The 15,079-nt window shown below is 38.8% G+C and overlaps 1 protein-coding gene across 5 annotated transcripts in view; it reads left to right on the top strand.

The window, feature by feature from the left end:
• ZMIZ1 (zinc finger MIZ-type containing 1) overlaps nt 1–15,079 on the top strand; it is a 455,177-nt gene that overhangs the window by 90,498 nt on the left and 349,600 nt on the right. For all 5 annotated transcript variants that reach the window (XM_089510695.1, XM_089510694.1, XM_089510693.1 and 2 more), the window contains exon 2: nt 1,313–1,430. The gene's annotated coding sequence lies outside the window, so the exon portion shown is untranslated. The remainder of the gene's footprint in view (nt 1–1,312; nt 1,431–15,079) is intronic.

Genomic DNA, 15,079 nt, shown 5'->3' with positions numbered 1-15,079 from the left:
AGGGATTGGCACTGTTGGGCACCTGCCACCCCGCCCACGCTCCCTGATTCTCCTGGCTCTTCTGCTCCTTCTGCATATTCATGTCCCAGAGGGAGAAAGAGCAACATTTTGCAGTTGCCATGGGCTCTCTTTTGGGTTGTAGTGGAGGCTGGGCCCAGATAGACTGAGCACATGAGTGGGCAACAGTGATAGTCCCAAAGAGGTGGGTCAACTCAAAGATGATAATCCACTTATCTGTCTCCTTTCACATGGAAAAAATGTCCTTCCATCCGTCCATCAATCCTTTGATTTATATCCCATCTTTCTCCCAGGCCGGGGCTGAAGACATTTACAAAAGACAGAATACAACGAAACACATATAGTTAAAAACACACAAACTCAAGATTAACACAGTTTTAAAAAATAACAATAGAAACCAACCAACCCCTCCCCTTTGTGTTGTCTCTTTTTGTACAGAATACTAGAAGACTATATAGCGGTACCATGTTATTCTGCCTCCCCTTTTTATTTCTTGATAGATGGAAAGGTACATCTGCAAATAGTTAGCACTTCATATTTAACTAGTGCAGCAATTATTAACTGGCTCTGCTACCTAAGTCTCTGACTTTTTCTTAAGGTCAGGGAAGACTTTTCATCATAATGCTGCCTAAAGCGTCTAAGTGTTTTAATAAGTAAATTGAGAGAGATATATTTGATTTATATGACTGATTATGGTGTCTCACACTTTCTCTCTTCCTTCCCTTTTTATTATGTTAACACAGACCAGGTTTAGCAAGTTGAATAAAGTTCTCTCTCTGGCTTCCTGGTTAGAATTTTGGGTTTGGACTGGTAAAATGTTGGTGAGGATCTCTTTGGGTGGCCTTGAGAAATACACCTCAGCTATGTTTCAATTCTGCATCTGTAAAACCTGAATTATAATGATGCCTGAAAAGATTGTGGAAGGAATGACTCAGTTTATGGTCATAAAGCACTTTGCATATAAAAAAAAAGGCAATGCAAATTTACTATCTCTGCAGTAAAGATACACTGGCTTCTCTTGCTCACTGACTTGGAGTAGTAAATGTCAAATTTGCAAAAGTACTTCTACAACAAATCGTTGAAATTTATTCTAGTAATATACATACCAACCTAATTTATAATATTTCAATCTATAACATGTTAAAGTGTATGCTAATGGTTATTATGATGTGATTGCATTCTTAAAGATCTGAAATCCTGCCTGTGTCTGTGTTATCTTTCCTACATCTAGGGATGCCCATACTCTAAATTTGAAAAGTGAGGGTTAATTTATTTTCCTGTCTCTCTCTTTTAGGAAAAACCTTGTCTACTGTGGATACAGCCCTTGTTCTCAGCTTCCTTCCTTCTTTTCTCCCTGGGTGTTAAGAGCTTCTGCAGCCTAACTGAAGGTGGCATCTTCAGAGAGTTAAAAGGTAATTATTTTCCCGCTTAGGCGTTCTGCCTTTTACATTTCCTTGTGGGACATGTGGGAAAGACAGGTGAGGTCTGAATTAGTTTTCATGCAGATTTTTATTCTTACATCACTTCTTAGCTCATGTTGCTTGCCTTCTTTCCTTTAAGAGCTTCTTTTTTATATGTTAAAATGAAATTCTGGATATATTTTGTATGTGCTTTCTGGTTTGTCTGTCGTATAGAGACAGCTTTGGGGGGCTAGCATGAACATAATATAATGCTGGACGAGACTCAAATGGTTTTTTCCATCCTCTCCCAACAAAACTGTCCTTGCTGGCCTTAATAATGGCCAAGCATTATATAACCATTGACATCACCAGTTGTTAGTGCTATTTAACTATAGTTTGTTAAACAGCTTGAATTTTGGGCAAGGAAGGAGCCTGAGTGAACAGTAATCATGGCTAACCATGGTGTTGATGTAAATTTAAGGCCAACAGGAGAAAGGAGTATAACTATGGGGGCAGGGGGATAAAATTAGGGCATTGCCCCCCAGTAGGAACTCTGCATTTAGTGAAATGTTCCATCAATCCCTACGTTTTCAGCACTGCAAAGAGTGAAGCACTGAAAGTCATTTATACTCAGAACTCCTATTTTGCTTTGTTTGCATTGGGAGTTTTGCCTGCCCATGTTCTTGGGATGCATAAGCTATGTTACTAAATGTTCAACTGAAGGGTTAAGTTACTGCAGTACTGTGTATTTGGGGACATAAGAAAAATTGGGGAGGGGAGAGTGCTCATGTCCCACCTACCGTAGCACCAGGCACAGTGGGAGGCCATGGCCTACTCCCAGTTTCTTAGACATGGTTAGCCACCATTAAAACCTCACTGGTTAGGAAAAGAAGGCGGTGTTTTACCACCAGAGGAAGAGTTACAATTCTGGAGATAGAGTAATAAGAAGACAGGCTCGGGTGATGGGGAGCACTTGGGGGAAGGGGGGAATTATGAAAAATATATGATGAAAAGAAATATGAATTAAAGTTAGATAAAGTAGTAAAGAATGGAATATAAAGGGATATATTATATGTATGGGGAATATAATGTAAAAGTCTTTTTATATATTATTGTAAGGTGAATTTAATCAATATTTTATCAATTTATTATAATAACATGTATCAATTTCATTCTACCAATAAAATAATTAAAAAAAAAACCTCACTGGATAAGAAAAGTTGCAAGAACATTTTATTACAAGATTTATCATGGTGGGAGCACAGTGCTTATTATAACCTTGTGATGGAATGATTAGCATTTTTTTTCCAGCTTGAAAGATCAATAGGGTAACTTTAGGTTATGAGTGATCTCCCCAATACCAGATTTTATCATTTTTAAACTCTTATTGATTCTTGCTTAACTTGTATGAGTTACAGTGAAGTAAGGCTAGCATGAGTTGCTGCCAGTTTTGAAATTCACCTGCTCAGCTGAGATGAGTATAAGTGAGCACTTGAATTATAAATTATGCTGTGCTATGAAAGCTGCACCTCTCTCTCTCTCTCTCTCTCTCTCTCTCTCTCTCTCTCTCTCTCTCTCTCTCTCTCTCTGGCCCTTAGTTGTTAATCAGAATGATTGTACTCTCCCCACTCCTTTCAAAGTCTGTTTGAGAACAATTATTTTGTGTGGTTTAATGTTCTGTAGCTGCTGAATCCAAATCTTTATATACCTAACTTTCAACTTTGATCCCAAAACAAACAGAAGTAGTCCATATGGCTGACACCAACTCTATAACAGAAAAAAAAATCCTCTTGAAGTCACACATTTCACTAGTTTTTAAACTAATGTTAATTTTTTTTTAAACACAAACTGCCATTAGGCCTTCTGCCAAATACAAACCAGTTTTAAAGCCCAAGTTGAAAATCACAACCAAATTTGTACAAATAGATTATGAAACTATTCATGTTCGCCATACAGTAGTAAATGTTGAATAACGTGTTTTTCTTTGACAGTCATGGAAATGGAAATTTTAAAATCCAAATGGCCTCCAAAATTAGTACATCTCCATTAAAATTGCAATATAATAATTTTATTTGCGATTGAAACAAAAATGAAACTTTTAGATGGGAAGCAATAGCATCTATAGATTGACTTATAACAACTTAAAAGTTGTTATCCAGCAATAATATTTGATACTGCCTTAGAACAACTCTGTATGACTTGAAGTCGTTTTTGTATCTGCTTTTTATATTGGCAGATATATATATATATATATATATATATATATACATATACATACATATATATATATATATATATATATATATATATATATTCAAAATTCAATGGAGGTCATCAGTTGTCCAAACCAGAAAATTCTTTGTACTAGTTAACCTAGATGAGTACCATATGTTTCCGCATGAAAGCCATCTGGTACAAATGTTACCTTGCAACTCACAGGCGAAAATGCTGTGCAACATTTTTGAAAGAACTTCTCAATTCTTATTGTTGGTGTTCTTTGTACATTACAATTGCTCTCATTTGTCTGGGCATGCCCATTTAAAGTGTTTGGACAATGTGGGTAGATGTTATATAGGGTTAAATAAATTAAAAAAACAACAACCCTATTTACTATAAACGTTTATACAAGTCCATGGGCACAGAGTTTTGTTTGCTTTGCCAGAGGTGGGAAGATCCTGCAGACTTGCGATTGTAGTGTCACTCTTTTTTATGTCAACCAGAGTAGAGTCAGAATGCCAACAAAAATGGTTGGAGGAAGTGATTTGGCTGAGAGGAAGGGAAATAGACAATGCTGAAATTATGAAGGTCATATATATATATATATATATATATATATAGAGAGAGAGAGAGAGAGAGAGAGATTATTTATATAGTGCCATAAGTTTACACAGTGCTTTACATAGTCATCAGCCAAAATACAAGAAATGTGCCATACCATACATAGAATAGATATGCATAGAATTGCATGGTTTGGAAATATAATAATAACAACAACAACAACAACAATATTTATATTGCCCCGCCTCTCCCTACGGATCGAGGCGGGGTTACAACCTGATAAAAACATACAGTGCAATCATAAAATCCAACTGTTCCAATAAATACATCCGTGATTATATACAAAGAGTCTTCTTCGAGGGGAATGTCTTAAATATAGTGTTAGTGTGGGTTTAATTTACATTAACTATTGGCCGTGTCACCATGACAAAGCTGCGAGAGGGACACTTGGCCCTCTCCCTTGCCACAGTGGTAGAGGTCTGCTTCTAGCAGAGGTCTGTGTTGCTGTGGCAAAGCCATGAGAGAGGTACTTGGCCATTTTCTTTGCCACAGTGGTGGAGGTCTCCTTATGAAGATACCTATACTGTTGTGACAAGCTGGGAGGGCCTGACAGGGTATCACTTCTCCTCTGGGGTGTCACACAATGCAAGCCACACCACTTGCACTTCTTCATGATGCCACTGCTTGACAATGCTTAATGAGACTGTAACACTGATCAATGATGCTGTGGCCTTGCAAAATCCTAGGTCCCCTTGAGATATGGGGTGTGATGGGCTATAAATCTAAATTAATTAATTAATAAATATTACAAGCCAAAGGTTTTTCTATTAAGTCCACAATTTTAAAATCTGGTTTCTCGGGTCTGTGTCAGACACACATAGCAGCAACTGTTGCACTGCTGATGACCTTAGAAAGCTATGGCAATAAACGTTGCCAATGAGCAGACAAGGAAGAATGACAAAAACTCTCTCTATTTTATTACACCCAGTAGTTAGGGCATGAATGACATGTGTAAATTCATGTTGTAAGCTGCCTTGGGTTGAGCACTGGGAGAAAGGGTGGATAGAAAATCAAAAATTAAAACACAAGTTTGCATGTGTGCTAATATTTTTGTTGTTCTTGAAAGTTAACTTTTGTGTACCTGTTCATCCTTCCTTTTACCCCACAAATTATATCAGTCATGCCTGTAATACTGTAGAGTTTGATAACTGTAGATCTATTTCAAGTGGAAGTTTTGTTTTGTTTTGTTCTCAATTTTGTAAGCAAAATGTAAATTTTATGCATGACTTCAGTGAGTTGACTGTAATTTTGAGAAAAAGATTGTTCTTAAGGAAACCTCATGGGAAGCTTGAGGAGAATCCCCTGAATTTGCACCTGGTTTTTAACTGAAGGTCCTTCTGAAGAAGATGCCAGTAATATTTAGTAGTCGTTAAAAATATTTCCATTTTAACTGTGTGCAGTGTTGACAAAGCAATGATTTAGCATCTAATAATAAGAAAAATCAGTTGTATATACTTCTTTAGCATAGTAATGACATTTTTTTAGATACAACATAATGGATTGAATGTTAGACAAAGAGTTTGGTAGAGGAAGAGAGAAAAGATATCAGTTGAAGACCAGAAGGAAAGTGGATGGAGACAGATATAAAGGGAAGAGCAAGAAGAAGAGCGTTTTTTAAAAAAAAGGTTAGAAAGGTTAGAAATAGAGAGTAGGAGAGGGAAAGATGTTATGAAAATAAAGAAAGAATGGGGAAAGATGCAAAGATAATCTTGACCAAATGAATAGCCATATGAAGATGAACCCTGAATTCTAAAAAACGAGGTAGAAGCTGCAATAAGAGAAATGGCAAAAAAACAAGTCACTTGGAACATATGATATTCCAGTTGAGCTGCTGCAATCCACAATGACAGTCAACTATGGTGCTAACATATGCCGACAGATATGGAAACAAAACTATGGGCAACAGACTGGAAGCAGACTGGAAATGATTAATATGCATCCCCATCCACAAAAAAAGAAGACACAAAAGATTGCAGCAACTATAGAACCATAGCACTAATATCCCATGCAAGCAAAATTATGCTCAAAAATCTTCAACATAACCCCAACCATACATGGAGAGAGAAATTCCAAAGATCCAAGCAGGGTTCAGGAAACGAAGGGGCACTAGGGACCATATTGCAAACATATAATGGATAATGAAGAAAACCAGGGAGATTAAAAAAAATCAGCATGTGCTTTATAGACTATAGCAAAGCCCCTGACTGCATAGATCATGAAAGACTATGAAACACCCTTAAAGACATGGCAGTGCCAACACATCTGATAGTCTTGATGAGGAATTTGTACTCAGGACAAGAGACTACTGTCAGAACAGAACATGGAGAAACAGAATCATTGACAAGGCTGCATCTCATCACCCTACTTGTTCAACTTATATGCAAAACATATTGTAAGACAAGCAGGCTTGGACACAGAAGAAGGAGGAGTGAAAAGAGGAGGAAGGAATATCAACAATCTGAGATACACTGATGACACCATAATACTAGCAGGAAACCTCAAAGACCTGGAACAACTACTAAGAAAGATCAAGGAAGAAAGTGCAAAGGCAGGCCTATTGTTGAACATAAAGAAAACAAAAATAATGACCACAGAGAACCTACACAAATTTGAATTAGACAATGAAGAAATAGAAATAGTAAAAGAATTCTCATACCTGGGATCAAAGATTGATAGAAATGGAGACTGCAGCCAGGTAATCAGAAAATTAAGAATGGGAACGACAGTATGAAAGAACTAGAGAAGATACTAAAATGCAAGGATATACAACTGAGCACAAAAGTTAGTATTGTACAAACCATTGTATTCCCTATTGCCATGTATGGATCTGAGAGCTGGACAGTTAAGAAGGAGGATAGGAAAAAAATAAACTCATTTGAAATGTGGTGCTAGAGAAGAGTGCTAAGGATGCCACGGACAGCCAAAAAGACAAACAAATGGGTCCTGGAGCAGATCAAGCCAGAAATTTCCCTAGAAGTCAAGATGACAAAACTCAGGTTGTCTTACTTTGGACACATCATGAGAAGGCATGAATCATTGGTAAAAACAGTAATGCTAAGAATGTTAGAGGGAAGTAGAAAGAGAGGAAGGCCACATGCAAGATGGATGGACTCCATTAAAGAAATCATGAGTATGAGTTTGCAGGAGTTGAGCATTAGGACGGTTGCCATGGGTCGAGAGTGAATCAAGGGCAGTTAACAACAACAACAACAACAACAAAAGTTTTATATGTTAAATATTTCATATGTTTATTGTTTATGTGTGTATTATGTCATCACTTAATTTTTTTAAAAAAAATGGGTTTGGTAGACTAGGGCTTGAGTCACCAGTGGAAACTCACTGGATGAGCCCGGGCAAATTATACACTCTCAGCCTCAGAGGAAGGCAGTTCAAATCTCCACTGAATAAATCTTGCCAAGATTAGATTGCTACAAGCCAGAATTGACTTGAAGACATTTAACAATTACAATAGAGAGCCAGTGTGGTACAGTGATTTGAGCACTGGATTACGACTCTGGATACCAGGGTTCGAATCCCCACTTGGAAATGGAAACCAACCGGGTGACATTGAGCAAGTCCCTGTCTCTCAGCCACAGAGAAAGGCAAAGTCTAATCCCACTCTGAACAAAACTTGCCAAAAAAAAAAAAAATCCTCTGGTAGGTTCACTTTAGAGTCTCCATAAGCTAGAAACAACTTGAAGGCACACAACAACAACAATAACAATAATGACATTTTTTAAAAAGCACAATTGGATGAATCCAAAAGTTGAAGAAGAGGACATGAGTATCAGACATCCCTTTCATAGGTGGAAGAGGATAAGGTGACAACATGCACTCCAGATGAACTTGGAGGAGAGACACACAAAAAAAACATCCCATATAGTTGGGCATTTGTGTATGGGGACAGAGCAGCAGGTCTTCTGGAGCATGTCCTTTCTGCTTAAAGTTCAGAAAAAGCAATTGAGAATCATCTTACATAAGGTTTCTTGTGGAACCAACTGGATTCCCTTGAAGCTCCTAACATGCCTTTGCTGTCTCTCTCTTTCTTTTATCTTCTTACTTCCTTATGCAGGAATGCATGTCGAATGCAAAGGACACTAAGCTCTGGAGTGAGAAGTAAATGCCACTCCCATTCTCACCCTCTTAAAAAAAATAGTCGAAGCCATCCAAGTGGTCCCCCAAATTTTGCTTAAAAAGAATAAGTGTTTTCTCCTTCAGGCAGGGATTCCATGAGCCATGGGGATTAGTAATCATCAATAGTGTTTGGGGGAAGAGGAGACGACTGAAAATCTGGAAGAGCAAGACCCCAAATTCAACCAGACCTCAGCAATCTCTAGAATTAGCAATCAGATGAGTAAGTATGCATGTCAGGGCGTATCTGAGTATCTGGGTGGCAGTCCTTGTTAAAACTAAGCATCACTAGTGAAGTCTCATTTCTAGTTCTTGGATCCCTTTGTTGAAGCCTGGGCTTCAATAAGTTTCCACAGACAGATGTTTCTTTGTATTAGAAATTGTTTGCCAGTGACGTCTGATTAGACTCTTTCTCTTCTTTCCATTGCTGAGGGTGCCATTCTCTTTAGAATGTTTTTAAAAAGCACAATTAAAAAGAAGTAGCTACTTTTTTTCTTATTAGCTGTAGCTGTGTGTCTTCAAGTCATTTACAACTTATGGTAATTCTAAGGTCAACCTATCATGTGGTTTACTTAGCAAGATTTGTTGAGAAAAAGGTTGCCCTTGCCTTCCCCTGGGGCTGAGAGCATGTGATAATTCCCAAAGGTCACCCACTGGGTTTCATGGCCAAGCAAGGAATCGAACCCTGGTCTCCAGAGTCGCAGCCCAATATTCACACCACTATGCCACACTAGCTCTTAATTTTTTCTTAACCTTCCCTTATAGCTTAGCTGTTTACAAAATGAAAGGTGGCACTGTTTCTAGCTAACATATCTCAGGTGTGACACTCTGGCAATGTCTGTAATGACTTATCCTTCAGTGTTCTAAGCTTCCTTTGTTTGCGTTTTTCTTCTCTTACATAAATCAAGGGCAGAGCTTTGGAGGCCCCAAGCAGCATTTCAACAGAATATTTACTTTAAACTTGGTTTGTTTTTAAAGAAAGCCTTTGAGATAGGTTTGGAGTTGGATTTCCTAATTCAGCAAGTGTAAACCATTTCTAAGGGCACTGCTGCACTGTACAACTGCCTTCTGAGTGATCCTTTACTGATAAGAATGAATATGTGTGGCAGGCAGGGAGTGTGAGTGGAGGAGTGGAGATTGCAGTTATATAGGGAAACCTAGTGTTTACACAGTGACTCCCCAGAAAGTGAAACTTCTAATCACATGTTTATTTCAGAATTTGTGCCTGCGAGAAATCCCACAAGCATCATCATAAGATTAGCCTTTTTGCATATGGAAAGCACTAAGCAAGCTTTGGAAAAAAAATCTGTGGCCTACTCCAATCCTTCACTGTAATATAGTTATTTTGGAGTGCTAAAAATGTGCTGCAGGAATCTTATATGGTTGCTTTCCTTTAAAATTACACTCATCCCTTCACATTTGCTGAAGTTAGGGGCACAGGACCGCCATGAATGTGGAAAAACTGCAAATAATGAAAACACTTATGTTTTTATCTGAGAGAATACCTCTCTAGGAATCTCTAAGTCCTTCAGTGCAGCTCTGTGATCAACATCTGCCAGACATTGACCACAGAATTGCACCAGAGGAGCTACAAATGCTTAGCGGAGTGTTCTGTCTAGGAAGCTGTAGGTTTGCCAGTGTGACTTTTGGTTAAAGTTGAGCATGGAGTTGCACTGGATGAACTAGATATTCCCAGAGAGAACATATTAATAAAATATGTGAATATTCAAAACTGCAAAAATCAAAGCTGCAAATATAGAGGGACGAGTGTAGAAAGAAATGACCACCTGTACACAAAATTTCACCAATGTTCTTTTAAATAATAAGATAATAATAATAGTAAAAAAAATTTGGCAAGAGGAAGGGCTTTTTTAAAAAATGTCTCAAAAAAGTTGTATCCCACCAAGAATTTCAGTAATTGGCTTGAATTGTCAGGCACATGGACCGCAGCATTCCTACATCTTAGCTATGCTAGGTAGGGCTGTTGGGACCAATAGAACTGCATCAGGAGGGTCACATGTTTTCTAACTATGATTTAAATGAAAATCAGTGGTAGCCCCTTCTAAAAGGATCAACTGGCAATTGCAGGGATAATATTTCTACTTGTCATAGAAGAGTGACAGCTTGCCCTTCCCAAAACAAGCAGGTTCTCTATGCTATTTTGGATTTCAGATATTAAATAATGTATGCTATTGTTATATTGGAGGGAGAACATGACAAGTGAACTGATGCTGTGTAGGGGCTGAGACTATGTACTCAAAGCTGGGAAACTTCTGGCTCAAACCATTTGTGGAATTTCTGTGGAGGAAGGTGTAGCAGCAGTTTATTGGGGAGAAATCAGCTTCCTTTCTACAGTATGTTGTGAAACAAACAAACAAACTTCCTCTAGTATCTGTGCAATTTCAAGTAGGCTTGCACCTAGATATTGACCCGAAGCCCAGTCCCACTATGCAATTGTGGTGCTGTTATTCCACTTTAATTGTCATGGTTCCCATGAGATGGAAGCATTTCATTTAAAATGGAATAACAGTGCTATTGCTGTGTGGTGATCCATGGTTAGTGAATATTAGCCGTGCTACTACAGTGGGTCATCCTGAGCTACTGTAATGCCAAGGTTGTGTCTCATAGATTCAGTATGAAAATGTCTGAAAGGTAGCTCTGCCCAATCAGAAAGCAGTCCTGGGGACTGAAATGCTTTACTTTGGTAATATGCTGCCTGTTTGCTCTTACCCCATTCTTAGCTCTGTAGGCTCTCAGAAATTTAAAATGACATAAAATGTTAGGTTAGCTGCATAGGTTAGATGTATGACTTGGATGTGGTGAATCTCAAGTACGTATCCCAAATTTAATGAGTGACTTTGGGCAAAACCCTCCTTCAGCCTATCCCTAGGGAGGCCAGGATGGCTCCATCCCTTCTGTCCTTCCAGTGGCAGGTAAAGACGTTTCTATGCCACTAGGCTTTTGCATAACAGGGATGCTGGTTTTTTTAAATGTTTTTTTTTTTTAAAAAAACAGTTTTACAATTAAAACTGTAAATTTTAATAATGTGATGTTTTTAATTGTTTGTATTGTTTAATCATTTTTTTTTTAAATTTGCATTTTGCATATTTATAGTGTTTTAACTTGGAGTGTTTTAGATATGTAAGCCATCTTGAGTCCCAGTACTGGGAGGAAAGTGAGGTATAAATAAACAACAACAACAACAACAACAACAATAATACTTTAGGGATAAAATGGGATAAACGGTCAAGAGGCTAAGCTGTGAATAAGCAAGTTCATTTCTCCTTCTGCCATGAAATCAGTGGGTGACCTGAGACAGATGACCCTGCTCCCTCAGCCTTCTCCTCTTAGTGGCAATGAGGAAGTGACAACATTGACCTACTTTGCAGGGTTGTGGGAAGGATTTCAACAAGATCCATATGTGAAATGGCCCGAGCTCTTTAAACTTGGACTCTTTAAAATGTAAAGAGAATGCTGTCTGTCTGCCTACGTAAGCCAAGTAGTCTTTCTCATAAAGCGACATTTTCTTTGTCAATTAGGTTGCTGAAATATTGAAAGCAGGTTGTAGGTTGGAAGAGGGGGTAGACTTGTATGTAAGCTGCCATTCTGTTACTGGAATATATCCTCTCAAAGGCATGTTGCGCCACAATTCTGGAACTCCTTTGATAAGCCACCATTGTACACCAGGCTCTGGCTTGTTGACCTCCAAACTTTTAGTGTATCCTGCAAGCCTGGAGCCCGCGTGACTCTTGGGCTAATGTTGACTTCTCTTTAATTTACAAAATTCTTTCTTACTCTCTCCTTCCTAGCCATAAGTTGACAGGTGACTTGAAGGTGTGCATGTGTGCTCACACATACAGAGACACAAACACAGGCCTGTTACAGACTGCCAAAATAAAGCTGCTTTGGGTCTCTTTGAAGGTATGCTATTTAAATGATGCATGGGTCCTAAGAGTCCGGAGATTGTGCCAAAGCCACACTCCATTCCTCAGCACTGGAGTGCAGCTTTGGTGCAGCTTCCGGATTCTTAGGATGCATGCATCATTTAAACAGCATACCTCCAAGGAGACCCGAAGCAGCTTTATTTTGGCAGTCTGTAACAGGCCACAGAGTCTGTACAAAAATTGATGTTTTCTTTATGTGTACATACCTACTTATTTGGGAAAAGCTGTCTTGGACTGTATTTTTTAGAACAGAATTAAGGGTGTACTTGTCTAATAAGAATCTATGCTACCTTGAAATTCTGCATATCACATGTCCAGAAGTAAATTTGACTGTATTCAGGAGTGCTTACTTTCTGGTAAAGGAAGCCTCAACCATTTGAGGCCTCTCTGGGCACATTTTGCATCATATGATATGCAATGGCCCCTGGTTGCACTCCTTTTTGAGGGAAGGAAAGAATGTACACAGATGTATTTTGTTCTTCACTGTGTGTGTGTTCTAGCCAGCAGAATTAACATGATTCCTGTAGGATTTTCTGATTATTTTATGGCCCATCCACAGTGGCATCAGGTTAAAGCTCATATTGGTGTTTATAGACTGTACTTATTATGACAACTACTGGGCTTCAATCCTTCTTTGGTACAAAACATGTAACAAAAGCATTGGTCTGTGAGTGTGAATAACCCCCAGGCCACCTGTTATCCTCATTCGATTTTTGTTGAAGGCTTTGTGTATCGGCTGTATATTACATTCATTTGGGAGGTCAAAGATATACTGAGGAAAACTTAATTGGTCTGCAGTATGTTCTCAGCAGCTGAAACTGTAGGATCCCAAAACCTTCTATTTTAGAGCTGAGTTAACATTTAAGGTACTCACAGATTTATTTATGCCATAAAAAGCATGGAAGTTGCAAGTTAAACCACTTTGACTTAACTTTTAAACTGTGCAAGCCCTAAACATGTTCTGCAGATTGTAACCAATTGATATTGTTTCCTGGCCTCTCCTAGCGAATGAACCATCCTTCCACTAGCAGGAAAAGACCTTTTAATCCTCACAGGCTTTTGAAATCTAAATTGGATCATAGTTGAAAGAGCTGTTGTTTCTTTGTATTTTTAACTTGTTTTTTTAATATTTTGAATGCATTTGTTTTATTAATTTTTGTCGGTTTTTAAAATTTGAAATTCACTGTTAGCTATCTTGAGTTGGAAAGGTGAGATATAGCATTGATATATAAATAATTTTAAATATGTGCATCAACACATTGGGGCTAATCTGCTGCTGCACAGAATGGCTGAAAAAAAGACACTGTAAACTTTTGGTTAGCAGCTAATCTTTCTGCAAGGGTACTTTTGGGCTAGAACAACCCTCTGCATGGTAAAATTTCCTGAAGGAAAGTGCTATAGCAACTACTCCTATGCATCTTTCTCTTGTGTTTTGCTTAGCATGTGGGGAAAGGCGTAGTAGTACTCAAGTAATCTGATTTGGCTCTTAGGCTTGTTGTCGATCCTTCACATGTTCAAAATGAGGCTCTTTAGTAGAAACCTGGAGGCTGTACAAACAGCCCAACAGGGGTGGCTCTATGCAGCTCCTGAAAGCACTGGGTTGGGGATACGGCAACCAGATGCCACGCTCCAACCTGGTGGAAAAAGGAGCTGCGAAACACTGCTCCTATTTCCACCACTACAGCGGCACCATAAACACCCCAGCATGGCACTATGACGCCCCTTGTGCACAGCACCGCTTGGACACTGCGCACAAGGGACGTCATCATAGCGCACCCTGTGTAAACGGGCACGCACCAAAATGGCACCCCGTTAGAGGAAGAAGGGCTAGGAACATGTAAACACTCTACCCTCCCTCAACCCTACTGGCACGCAGGCCGGCAAAAACTGCCAGTCTGTATTCCCCCTTAGTCTGTTTCTTAAGTATAGACCATCTAATGTGGACTAGAATGGGTTTTCCCCCCTTTCTATAGAAGTCGTTTCCTCTTGCTAAGGCTCCTCTTCCTTTGTGCAAAAATAAATCCCAGCCTTTAGCATTTACACATGCAAATAATTCAACTCTGTACACATTGTGTGTCTTTCTTCATTTTCCCCGCATCCCCCACATTGTGCTTCTGATCTCTGTTAATTCACTGATGGTACAGACTCTTGACTGCAGAGGGCTTGTACATTTTTAGGTCAGTTGTGGATTATGGCATCTTCCCCCTCATCACCCTAATAGCATTTGCATACCATTGTAGCTAGGTTTGAGGCAGGGGGAATGCAGAAGGAGAGAGATGAGAGAGCTTGAAAACCACATTGGTAAGATTCAAGAAGACTGGTAATAAAAAGGGATGATTGGAAACGTGTGATCCATGGCTCACCAGTGTCACATTAGTAGCATCCCTAAATCAAGAGCTCATTCATTTTAACCAGAGGTTAATTAATCAAACAAGAGCGCATAAAATTATAAGCGGCTTTTAATGAAGTGAAGCAGCATTATTAGCAGCAGACAAAACACAAGCTTACTTTTGTTTGCAGCACTTGTGGCTTGGATTGGGCCGGCAGTTTGCCATTAGCATTGCAGGTTTTGGAAATTATTCCATGTCACTTGGGGAGGTGTGCCATTTGTGTGGTATGAAGAGAATGAGATTGTCAGGTTTTGTTTCCAAAAAGCTTATTATGCCATATAGCCATGAGTATACAGCATTTAGAGATCTCTAGCATAAACAGACCTAAACTGCAAAGTATCCTCTTCATATGAGCAGA

This window comes from Sceloporus occidentalis, unplaced genomic scaffold (genome assembly GCF_023333645.1).
Source record: "Sceloporus occidentalis isolate IW3139 unplaced genomic scaffold, rSceOcc1.0.p SCAF_2, whole genome shotgun sequence".
NCBI lineage: Eukaryota > Metazoa > Chordata > Lepidosauria > Squamata > Phrynosomatidae > Sceloporus > Sceloporus occidentalis.
This window is presented reverse-complemented; position numbering and strand designations above follow the sequence as displayed.